At 54.0% G+C, this 12954-nt stretch overlaps 1 protein-coding gene across 2 annotated transcripts in view; it reads right to left on the bottom strand.

The window, feature by feature from the left end:
* Nucleotides 1-12954, bottom strand: part of CCDC88C (coiled-coil domain containing 88C) — a 119554-nt gene that overhangs the window by 73354 nt on the left and 33246 nt on the right. The window lies entirely within an intron of this gene.

The following is a 12954-nucleotide window of genomic DNA, read 5'->3' as shown; positions in this document are numbered from 1 at the left end:
AGGGTTTCATACATATTCTTGGTCTTACAAAGACCAAAGGTGGTGGCTATAGAAATGCTTCACCAGAAAAGCTCTTGGGCCTTAAAAAAAAAAAATGTTCCCATTGAGAGAAAGTTTTCAGGAGCCACCACTCTATAGCGTAAGTGAGGGGTCTGCATCCAGTATCCTGCCAACGAGCGCTGATGAAGGAAAGGGGGTAGATCACATAGTTGGCTAATCCCACAGGGCCCGGCAGAGCACCCCAAAACAAGTTCTGAATCGTCGGATTAGGATGGTGGCTGGGAGGAGAGGGCAGCCCCCCAAGAACGTACGGGATGACTTTATCCTCCCTCCTGAACTATCTTTCTATGGCTCCTGTCCACAGCAGAAACTGGAAAGGGATGGTAAACCACGAGGCACACCCCACTCCAAACATACCCGGTCCCTCTCCACTCAGTGTTGGAGAAAGTCTTTATTATCTGGGCTCACATGTCACCACATCAGAGATGGCTGATGTTTTCTCAAACATGTCTCAGTTGGTAAATACTTGTGTCAGACAGAAGTCTGACTTGTGGAACGGCCTCAGCCCTCCTTCAGGCCTTGGAAAAATTCCACACACAAAAAAACTAATGGCTCACCAAAGGATTCCACAGTCCCACCTTGCAGCAAAACACACGCCACGAGCAACATCGGCAAAATCCTCCCTCCAGCTGGTCATCCAGCAAGGAAGGACTCCCACCAGCTGAGGCCTGAGGCGTGGAGTCCCGACCCCACCGCAATATGAAACTCAAGCGCTCAGCCCAACTTCTAGACGCTTCACTTATTACCACTATCCAGCCATCGACAGCCCTTTTTGACGTCCTGCTGGTTTCCCTCTGCCACTGATGCCCCAGTGTCTGGAGCTCCAGCCCTTTTATCAGGGTGCTTGAAGAAGGACACACACATTTATCAGGGAGACACAGCACGTGAAATCACCTTAAAGATCTCGGCAATAATGTAAAGTGGTATTTTTATGCTAATGATTATCTAAGCAAAAGCGAGTGCTGGAAACATTGCTAGAAAATATTGCTAGAAAACCCATGTATTCTCCTTCCAAAACAGGATGTTTAATTTTGTCTAATCATGACTTTCTAATTTTCCACAAGCAATATGTCACTTGTGCAATTAAGAAGTAATGTTTTATGAACAGACGATGTTTTTACGTTTTGACTTGTTCCCTTCAAAACCTCATGGATCTCCTAAGATCTAATCCTGTGGCCAAAACACTCTGGAGCCATGAGCTCTTCCCCCTAAAGGACCACCAATCAGATTTCCAGCAGAGGCGGGCTCAGAGGCGTGAGTGTCGAGGGCAGAGCTATCCAGTGGAAATATAATAATGTGAGACACACATTCATTTCAAATGTTCCAGTAGCTATCTTAAGAAAAGTAAAAAGAAAGCCGTGAAAATATTCTAGTAATGTACTTTAAGTAAGCCAGTACACCCCAGGTATTATCATTTCACCACATAATGGACAAAGTCATGAATGAGTTACTTCCCATTCTTTTGATGAGTCTGAAATCCACAGCATGAGTCTGAAATCCATTCAGATGCTACGTTTTCACTGGAAACACTTGACCTGAAAATGTAGCTTCGCATATCCAAGTTGTTCCAAACACACTTACGAGTTTTCCAATAACTGAATCGAGCATCGGTTTGAAAACTTAAATGCAAAATTCCTCAGCCACACGAGCCACATCTGGAGATCCCAACAGCCACGTGTGGCTGGTGGCTGTCACGGTCCCCAACACCAGTAACTAGGAGACTTGGTAGCCGGCAGTCGCAAAGGAAAGCCAAGCGAATTCGTCCCGTCAGGGTGGCGGGGCCTCCGGGGCAACAGGCCAGGCCCTCCATCTAGTGGGGACGTGAGGAGGTTGCTGACAAGGGGACCCTCCCACCTGGCACTGGGAACAGAAAGCCACTGTGGAGGCCACAGCTGACACTGGCCTGCTGGGCGGGCACCTGGTCACACCCCAGCTGGCTGCATGGGGGGGGACCCAGAGAGGCTGGAGAGCGTGAGCCCAGAGGCTGGAGAGCGGGGCTGGAGAGCAGCCACAAATTTGGCACTTCCTGGTGCCACCCAGGTCTTCACATCCCCGGGCACGGATGAGGGTGCACACAAGCCTTGATGCAGCCAATCCTGTGGCCCCTCAGGCAGGAGAGAAGGGTCAGGCTTGAAGTGCGTCCTCCTGGAGGCCCCTCCCCCCACAGAGGGGGTGGAGGGGTGTTAACAACTTGAGATCCAGGGCGGACTTTGTATCCCCTTCAAGTTTGCTCTCAGATCCTAATTCAAGATGCTGGGGACACCCCAGGTCCTCCGGTTCATAAATGAAACTGCCCCAAGTGCATCCTGGAAAGATGCCGCGGGTAACCGCTTTCAACAAACCAAAGGAAAAGTCACAAAAGTGGATCAGAGGAGGGTGGGTGTGTTTGGACTCTCAGCGGGGGTGAGGGGGGCTGGAAAGTGCTCTGTAATGTACACCCCCCAGGCTGCAAATCCAAATCTGGGATCTTATCAATTTCAATGTCCCTCTGGGGCTGTCACAATAAAAACACGGCCCTACACATGTAGGGGAGGGATGAGACGGGCCAGGACGCTCCCCAGGAAGCGTCTGTCACCCCAGCTGGTGGGTCCCAGGGGCTGCATCTGTGCTGGCACATGGTGTCAACAAGCCGGGCCAGTCACGGCCAGCCACCAGATTCCCAGCTTCCTGACCCTGGCCCTCTGGAGGCAATGGAGGGGGACACGGGGAGTGCAGGGTGGCCGGGCTTGGCCTGCGGCAGAGGCTCTCAGAGGTGGAGAGAAGTTCTAAGAGCAGGAGGAGGAAGACGAGTGGGAGGGAAACAGCCCTTCCCACTAGAATCCTCTCCGGATAAATACAAATGTTCTCGGTGGGAAAATTGCAGAACACGGACGGGGTACCGGTTCCAGGCTTCACAGGTCATCCAGCTCTGCCAGGGACAGGAAGGATGACAGAGGAGGGTGCTGAGCAGATTCCAGAGGCATCTGGTTACATGCAAAACTCACACTTGATTACAACCAAGCGAGTGGCTGAAGTGGACGGCGGGACCTCTTAGCCGCCCTACAGCAACCGAGGCCAGCACCCAGGCCCACAGCTTCACCGAGCAAGCACTGCTCCCTGTCTCAGAACCCAACAGGGCACGCAGACTGCAATTTCAAGCTGGCCCCCGGAGGTCCCACTACGCCCTGTCATCCCCTCCTGTCATCAAGCCTTCGCACAGGCCAGCCCTTAGTCTGAACTTCCTTCCCTCCCAAACTCCCTCAAACCCCACTCCTCCCAAGGAAGCTTCTAAGTTTCCTGAGAGTCTGCACCTTGTGGGTGTGGGCGGTGCTCAGTCCCCACCGGGATACAAAGGGGCAGGCAGAGGCCTGGGGCAGCACAGCAGGGGCTGGGAGGATGCAGAGGGCCCCCCAAGAGGCCTGGATGCCTCAATCCACCGGGTCTGCCTGCCTGCCTTGACCCCATAGCTCCCAGCGCTTAGAGAGGAAGCCCGTTTTCTGCATTTTGTCCAGTCACTTCTCATTAAGTTGTTGGGTCCCTGAGGGGGATGAACCTCCTAATTCCTTGTTAGCCATCCCTACCCAGGAGTTGTAAGTAGTGTACCCGCTCTACCCTGGCGGCTGAGGGTCCCAAAAGCCCTGACGTGAGCCCACACTTTCTCCCAGGACCTCCTCCCTTGGTTTAGCAACAGGGGGAGACTCAGCTCAGGCCCCTTAAAATGACCCCCTCAACTCACCTGAGAACAAGTGTGTGTACCCCAACTCTTAGTAAACTGTGTCCTTCACAGTAAAACTGCCAATGGCAGAAGAGTAAACGGAGGCCCCAAAATGCCTGCACCAAAACCTCAAAATGCAAAGTACGACAGGGCTGTGTGGATGGACCAGCGCGTCACCACTCCTGCTGCAAACACGCTGTGGAGGGGCCGGTCGTGCCCATATGCCACTCACCCCAGTTAGAGAGACGACAAAAAGTGTCTAAATAAAGGATACCTCATTGTACGTACAGTTTTAACGATATGCTAAAAAAGAAAACCTTCAAAGGACATTAACCAAAATGATAGAGCTCTCTTTATTAGAGTGATCAGGACAGAAACAAGCTTTCCCAACATTTCCTCAAGATTCTGTAATGTGGTTATATCATCTTAAATTAAAACATTCTGACCCAGTGGCACGGCTCCTCACACAAAAAAACGTACTATAGTCAGCAGCATCTATTCATCAGATATTGAGCTGTGAAGACAATAGGTCCACTAATTTTTTTTTAAGTCCTTTTCTCTGAGACAGTTTACCATATATCCACGGTGAAAAATGATGTGGATTACTGTTTTTTTAAAAACACTTCCTCCCAAATCAAACCGTACTCCCGCACCTCCCATCAGGAAGTGCAAAGCCTCCATCAGCTGGGGAAGAAGAGATGCAGCCAGCAGAACCCAGGCGGCCTGACCAGGGATGGGGCAGGGGCCGGCTGACAGCCCTGGGCCCTGCAGCGGGAGGCTGGGGCTCCCAGGGCACCAGCCCCTTGAAGACTGAGGCTCAGGGATCCCACAGATCCACCCACCGCCTGAGGCGATGCAGGAGCCTCAGGGAAAAGACTCAGAATCCTGCCACAGCCATGCTGACCTCTGTGCCTGCTCAAAAAGAAGGCCATCTTTTCCGCTGGAGGAAGAAATTCCAGATCCCGGAAAAGTTGCAGAATGTAAACACTTTTGATTTTGCACACACGGTTATCTAGTTTCCATTCCAAACACTGAGACTGTTGGATTAAGAACAAGGATTTTGTGAAGAAATGGGAAGAAATCTTTTTCTCCCTCCAAATGAAACTGAATTTTGTGTCTTCACATTTTGCCGGGAAGGAAAAATTCTGCTGAAGGCCAAGAATTTAGGTCCACGGAATGACCCTTTATGGGGGTTTGGACAGGAGCTGTTAATGCAGAGTAACGAGGGGGAAATCCCAGAAAAGTTAAGTGGAGGCCTCCAGGAGGAAGATGAAGTTCACGGTTGCCAAGGAGATCAAGATGATTCAGACAACAAAATGTGCCTCCCCTACAGCCAAAGAAACCTACCCACGTTCTTAGAGTCGATACTGAAAAACCACAAACATGAGTGATGCGGCAGAGTGTGCACACAGCACTCAAACAGCACACCTTTAGGTCGGGTTCAGATATCCCAAAGGCACACTGTGCACCGTGCCCTGAGCTGAGAACTCGCAGTCTTGCTGGGAAGGCAGGCAGGTAGACAATCCCAGCACAGCACAGGGAGCACTGACAAACTCTGTCCAGACAAGTCTGGGAAGGCTTCGCAGAGGAGGTGGCGGCTGGGTTGGGCTGGGGAGCACGCTTAGGAGCCAGCAGGTGGAGGACAGGACAGAGGGATGTATTCAGTGCTAAGTGTGGCCAGCAGGTCAAGCCTTAGGTGATACTGTACTATATACACTCACTGGTGTCCACTGGGGCACTCTCTGCCTCACGGATCACTGGCCCTAATCACCACCACTTACAACCTTCCGTAAGCTCCAAAGCTCAGTGAAAATGCCACCTGCTCTGCGCAGCCACCCTCGATTCCCTTAATGATTTCCTTTCCCCTCAACTCCTAACGCTTATCTGCTCACTTCTGTGGCACTTTTCACATTTTGCCTTGTCAATCAACTTCCCACTCAGAAGCAGTAAAAAGCTGCTAACAGTGACAGCTTACAAAATTAGAATGATCAGAATATAAAGCTTTTTGTCTTTTTGTTTTTTTAAAGAAACAAATCTCTTTTTTGGAAAGGGTGTCTTCTTTCTCTCACACACTAATGAGGGAACCAAATCCTGAAAACCAACGGCTTTGGTCCACTACCGTGATGGCGGTTTCCTCTGTGAAGTTCCTTCCTTCCTATGATGCCTTGAAACCTGGCAAAATCGACCATCATATGCCTGAAGATTCCACAGACTGCAGATGTTAACGCAAGTTAAAAACATCTCCAAGGGAATTTGTAATGCTGGTTTGAGTACTGTGCTTTCCAACTGTAAAAACCCAACTGTGATAGTTTTATGAGCAAAGGAAGCAAAGCGAGGGTCAGGTTACCTTCCCAGACGACAGAAGCGACACACAGGACGGGATGCCAGTGTTCCCAGCCGACCCCAGGGCCCTAAGAGAGGAATGACTTCTAACCCCACCGCGATAACACTGCCGGAAACTGCACAGCCCTAGCCAAGGCTCACAGGTGAGATGCCTCCGGGATTCCCAAAGGCTGAGACACCCATAGGCACCCCCCAGGGAGGCCGACGAAGTCAGACAGTTTTCCAGGGCCCCTATACACCCGAGGTTTATGCTCGTGCGATCGATCACTTAGCGCTCCCCCGTGTGGCACCCTGCACCACCCACCCAGATCTGGCCAAGAGGGGGTCCTGAATGCCCTTCTACAGCTCCTTGGCCCAAACACAACCTGCTGACAACCTGGCGTTGGCAAACACACACCAACCACAGGGAGGGTCCCATCTCCGCCTCCTCCCAGCATTCAAGGGAGGTGGTCAGGGAAGAATTTACTAGAATTTTCAATCTGAGGGGGCTGTAGCTTGATGCTGGCGACAGGATTTGGTGCCAGGACCCAGAGCAAGGTCAGGGTTGGATGCTCTGGGCTGGTGAGCTGTCCCCCCCGTACCACACCAATCTCCTGATGGCCCAACCCAGGGCACTTTCTAAGGCCGCTGTGCCTCACGCCTCACACCTTCCGTAGTGACTCGCTTTAGTGACAGCCGCTGCCCACCCTCCAGCCAGTCATGCCTCCCACACAGTGTCACCTCATCTGACAGCAACAGGGACTTGACCCCAAACCAAGCACTGCAGCCCACTCTCTGGGACACTCCCACCGGGAGCGTGATTTTCTCATTTAGCTGCTGAGAGGAGACGGAAGCCTGATGATTTATCCTCGGCTGCCTGTCCGGAGCCCAGCCCACCGGGCTGTGCTTGTAATTCCATCTGGACAAGGACCTCTCCTGTCCGCCGAGTTCCCGCTTAGACTGGGGCAGGGGGCCTGGCAAAATAAGTGGGTAATGAAGTGCTTTTATGTTAAGAGGCTGTCACGTAAAGCTGTTGATAGATTCAATCCATCTGTTCCACCTCGTCTCAATTAATCCCAGGGTCCCCAGGGCCTGAAACCAGCTCAGATCTGCACGAGCCCCTAGCACCAACTCTCCTAACCAGGCCACACTGCTCAGGACCCAGCAATGTAAGGCCACCAACTCTGGCTGTCCACAGTTCCCACATCCTCAGAACACCCCTTCCTGGGGAACCCTTCATAACCGCCTGTCCTCATGGCTACGTTCACAGAAACAAACCAAGCCCATTCTTTGTCTGCGGAAAGGAAAATAAATATTTCCTTTGAGCTGACCAAGAAGGAGACCTGTGTCAAGCAGCACCTGGAAACTCAAACACCACCACGTGTGGGCAAAGCTGTTTGCTGTGTGACTTCCGCAAGTCACAGTCCCTCTCTGAGCCACACCCTCATCTGTTATGGCGCCTAGTGCCATCCCTAAGGGACGCATGGCTCCTTCGGAAGGGGAGGGGCTGGAAAAGGGGACCTAGTGCTGGCACAGAGGGGCACAGACCATCTTCATGGAGTAACTCACAGAGAGCTGCCGACTCTCAAAACAAGCAAGGGCCCACGCCTCCCGGGAGAACCCAGGGAAAACCCCACAGCGATGGGACAGGAGAACACTTCAAGTGTCCCTGCAAGCACCTGCCAACCTCCCTGAAGGGCGTATGGTGCCTGGGGTTGCTCTGCGGGTGCAGCTGTCTTATCTGATACTAGGAAGAGCCTGTTCTGAGTCGCTGGGACTAGGAAGGTGGGGGGCAGCCCCGGAAGCATGGGCAGGGCACCGCTTTCATCTCCTCTGAAAAGAACGGCTGCCCATAAATGGTGTTTCAGGAACATCTTACACATGGTTAAATTCAAGCCTGGTCCCCAGCAGCCAAAGCTGAGCTTCAGGATGAACTTCTTCGGTGATGCCATCGGCAAACACAGGTGTCGGGGGGGTGGACATGGGGCCCAAGATGGACCCACAGGCGGACGCACATCTGTGCACACAGACCCCAGCCAACAGCTGAAGAGCCTATGGATTATCTAGAGAACAGGGAAACTGAGGCCTGGAGAAGGAACTCAGGGGGACGCAGCAGCACATTCAGGTCTAGACACCCAGGTATCCGGGGACTGTGCCCTAGGGCTCTTTCTACCACACCAAGGAGCTCACTCCCATGTCACTGTGGCTACTGAGGACCTACTGCGTGCCAGGCCCCCCCTCCCAAGGGGAGTTGGGGGAGGGGGAGGGGGAGGGAGGATCAAAAGGATAGGCCAGGGGTGGGCCTGTCCTCGCACTTCAGCGCCTGGGGGGCTCAGGGCTGCCTGGGCCTGTCCTCAGGCTCACACAGCAGCATCTGTGATGTGAGGAGCCCTATTTTATGGCGGTGAGGAATCTAACAACTTTGAATCAGCAGTTGTAAAGCTCCTTTCTTTGAGCTTCTTGAAAAAGTCAACATTTTTGTTGGTGGGCATGCAGGGAGCGGGCAGGACTCACCGGCTAGCCAGAGTGCAGGTTGCCGGGGTCACGGCAGCCCAGGGGCACCCGCCACATGTTGCTGGAAGAGCCACCACCACCACCAGCCAGGGAACCCAAACTGCTCCTCGGCCCCCTTGTCAGTGGGGGGCTCTAGGCCGATTCCCCAGGCACCGTCTGCCCTGGGCATGGCCATGGAGCTTGGTGGGAGAGCTGTGGCTTTCCCATCTCAGCAAGGAGCTGGGCCAAGAGTAACATGGCATCTACTCATCCACTTTGTCCCTCTATGTTCTGCTCCACCAGTCATCCCAGGCCAGCGGGCATGCACCCCAGGTGGGACAGGGCTGCGTGCCACACCCGCTGCTTGGCAGCGCTGCACCAGTTCCCACTCCCAGGGTACACGTTGGAGGAAGGACAGAATGCCTGGGAGCGTCCAGCTGCAGGTGGCAGCCTGCTGGGACCTGAGAGGGCAGGGAAAGGCAGGCCGGGAAGCCAGGCCACCCCAGCACCCCACAGCGTGAGCGTCATAACATGAAATGCACCAACGCTCCTGAGTCAGCCAGGCCTCCAAATCCAACTCCCCAGGGCAGGAGGCTGGCAGGCGGGGCGAGCAGACAGGCAGCCATTCAATCTCTTGTTGACACCACTGCATTTCCTGGGCACCTCCTGGGTGGCAGGTGGTGTGGCGCTTAAAGGGGGCGCTGTAAGTAGACAAGACCTCTTACAAGGCCTCAAATCCAGGCAATGCAGACAAACTCAACAAAACTGACGGGGAGCAGGGAGGGTGCTCAGGGTGTGCATGCAGGGCTGGGCCTGCCCCGGCAGAGCCCACAGCCTGGCCACACACAGACCCACCAGCAAATCTGGTGCCCTAACAAAGGGGACGTAAGGCGCCTGAGCCAGGAGACAATGGGCGCACGTGGGAGGGACCAATCCAGAAAGGCTTCCAGGAGGAGGTGTTGCTGAGCTGAGTTGGGACCGAAGAGGAGCAGGTACCCTCCAGGTATGTGTGTACCAATCAGGGTCATGACGTGGCAGGGAGAGGTGGCAACAAAGGCAAAGGAAGCAGAAGACACGCCCCCATCTTGTGTCTCCTGACCAGGCACTGGAGCCACCCCCGATCCCCTGCCCCCTCCGCCCCACCCCCCGCCCCGCCACTGCAGTCCCAGAACGAAGGGCAGCAGAAGCCCTGCTCAGGGAGTCAGGGGCCAGCTCCCACGCTGTGCTTATCTCCAAGGTGGCAGTTGTGGCTCTGGAGTTCCCTGGCCAGGTCTACCACCAGCCTGTTGTTGCTTCAGCCCCTGTGCCAGTCTCCAGGTGGCTGGGTGGGCAGGCATCACACCTCACCTATAGGACACTGAACACAGAGCCTGGCATGTGCCCCCCATGGGTGCTGGTCCAGACACGCTTGGGGAGAACACAATTGCCTGCCTCCTGCTTCAAGGGTCCCAGCTTAGAAGAGCTCTGCAGTGCACAAACGCAGGAGGCCTATGGTGACAAGAAAGTGAAACCCAGAAAGGGAGACAGCCACAGCTACTTGGGCATGGGGTTCACCTCCGGCTCCTCAGCAATGGAGGAACCCACCCCCAGGCTCGTCCAGAGCCCTTTCCTTCTCCAGCGCTCAGGGCTTAGGACAAAGCAGGAGGAAGGACCGAACAGGAACCCCTACCGGTCCTCTCTTTACTCTTAGCTTTCTGTCTTCCCTCTGGCCTCAAGAGGAAGAGCCTGCACTGGGAAGGGCTGGCAGGGTGCTGTGCGGAGAATTCTAGGGGCAGCCTCGGCTCCGGGGAATGTGTGCCTGGTTGATTACTGATGCCTGCCTCGGGCACAGGTGCAGAATCTGTGCCTCAGAGAATGGAAAAGGCTGAAGAGAAGGGGGTCAAGTTCTATGTGAATTCGGAAGGAACAGCGAATTCTCCACAGCAGATAGGTGAGTGAGGTTAGACTGCAGTACTGCCCCCCTCACCCCAGCTCATGCCTCCAAAAATGCTGCAGGGGAAACAGCACCAGCAAAGAAATCTTGTGAGCCGATCACTTCTCACCATGGATGTGTGCAGCAAATGATCAGGCTTCATCTAGAGAGCAAGAAACTCTGGATGGTTCTTTCATCACCTAGAGTTTATTCTATAGCAGGAAACTGGGGGAGGGCAACTCAGGACACAGTTGAAAAACTGGGGCGGAGGAAGGTTAAGAAACGACAAGTTTGTAATGACTAACATCTCAGCAGGAAGTGAAAATCTCAACAGATGGTATCGGCAGCTGCCCATGTTGGGGGGTGGGCAGGGGCTGGTGGTGGCTGGAGTCCCCCAACACCTGATGCAATCCTCTCCACCCGACAACCCTCCCCTCCAATGCCTTCCCCCACCCAAGCCCCTCGGCTGGAAATGATCACTTCATCCTCTATTCCCTCCAAGCCTTGGTATAGTGTACCCCAAATTTAAGGTGACTGGGACCCTCAGGGTCTTGGGGACAGATGCTGTGGTGTGCTCAGCTCTGAACCCTCCTTGCTCCCCCCCAACCTGGGCCTCTGCATGTGCTGCCCACAGCAGATACTCACCAACTGCTGGCGAAACCGAACCAACTGACCACAGGGAGGCAGGGTCTGCTGAGAACAGACCCTGCCTCAGAACGTCGGACAGGCCACTGAACACAAGCTCCTCCTTCTGGAGTGCGGAGAACAGCTTCGTGTGAACGATGAGAAATCAGAGAGCCGAACTGTACGTCATGCAGTGTCTGTCAGAGGCTAGGCTAGACGTGTACTATCTCATTTACTCTAAACGGGCAGGTGGTGCTCCTGCTCCTCTAGCAATTGGCCAAAACAAGATCCATTTGATCAAAAAATGTTTTGATTGCTGGGGATACTGTAGTAAATGAGGGAGATAAAGAGGTACATAAATAGGCATATGTATGTGCCAGGAAGTACTAAGTGCTAAGAAGAAAAACACAACATGCCGTGCAGTCCTACCGCGCACGACGCTGGAGGTGGCCCAGCCTAATGATGCAGGCCAATGCCAACACTCCGAAATGCTTCCTGTGGGGAGACGTCCATCCTGAAGCCTCTGGAGGCACCAAGAGCTCTCACATGAGTCCCTCTCTGTGATCCTAGCGGTTAGAGACAGCGTTCCAGCCTGGGTGTCAGGCACAGGTGTTTGGCAGCAGCTCTCTGGAATGCGGTGTTGAGAAGGATTCTGAAGCCAGGTCTGGGCCCAGCCAGAGGCAGAGAGAGCCACGATCGGTTAGCAATGTGTGGCTGAGCCAGGAGTTAAGACACAGTGGCGCTCCCCTGTGTCACCCACTGTGATAAGCCCTGGAACATGTTTGTGGAATGAAATGCTGAGGGGATGTGAGGAAAGGACTAGTGATTCTCTGTCACTAGTTACACAGCAGTGGACCAAGCTTCTACTGCTAAGCCAGCTTCACTTTTCAAGGCTCGTCACCCAGGTGTGCGTCCCGTGGGTGGGGACCTGGATGACCTCCGTCCCCATTCTGCCCAAGGCCTGGCAGGAGGACGGGCTCACAAGTCCCAGCCCTGGCACATGTGTTCACTGTGTCAACAGTTTAAATGTGGATCCCAAAGGACAGAGGCAGAAACAACGGCCCCTCAATTAGGCCAATGGGGCCCCTACTGTGTAAGGGTCTGAGCTGGGGGTGGGGGGAAAAGCCCTTTTTCTTTTCAAAAAGAAAAGGGAAGTTTTCCTTCAGATGTGGGTCAGGTGCATAGGAGGGCCATGAGAATCAAAAAACCTTTGGGAGAAGGTAGGAAAATTAAGGCCTGCAGACCTGTCCCAGCACCTGGTCTCAAGGCAGGCCAGCTGAGAGCCTACACTACAGGCAAACATAGGCACCCTCACCAGCTGTTCCTGAGCCCAAACTGAGCAGGATGACAGTCGGTGCCCACCCCGCCACCACGGCAAGGGGACTCGTCCAGCTGAGCCAAAAGAAAATGAGACGAGAATTCAACTCTGCCCATTAACTGAGCACCTACTATGTAAGCTGTTAGATGTGGGGTGTGTGGTGGAAGAACAGCTCACTCTGCTCCAACACTTCCCAGTTTGTATACGTCTTGTGTTCAGTGGGGCAGGTAAGTGCCTGACCTGCGCCCAGGAACACACTGAGATGCCCACGGTCAGGACGCACCTCGTCACATGGCTAGTGGTGACCAAGCTGGGGCCCCCCGAGTCTACACCTTCCAATCCTGGGAGTTCACACGTGACTGGCAGAGAGGCGTGGCAGTCAGTGACCCTGCAGTGGCCAGGAGAGGCTTTCACTGGTCACTCAGGCTGGTGCCCAAGGAGAGGCTGTCTGTAAACACGGCAGGCTTCTCGCCCTGAGCAACTGTGTCCTGTCCTCTCAGAGCCTCAAAACACCTAAGTGCTTCTTTTAGG

Source organism: Rhinolophus ferrumequinum, chromosome 6, assembly GCF_004115265.2.
Source record: "Rhinolophus ferrumequinum isolate MPI-CBG mRhiFer1 chromosome 6, mRhiFer1_v1.p, whole genome shotgun sequence".
NCBI lineage: Eukaryota > Metazoa > Chordata > Mammalia > Chiroptera > Rhinolophidae > Rhinolophus > Rhinolophus ferrumequinum.
The sequence above is the reverse complement of the archived record's forward strand: the minus strand, read 5'-3'. Positions and strand labels throughout refer to the sequence as shown.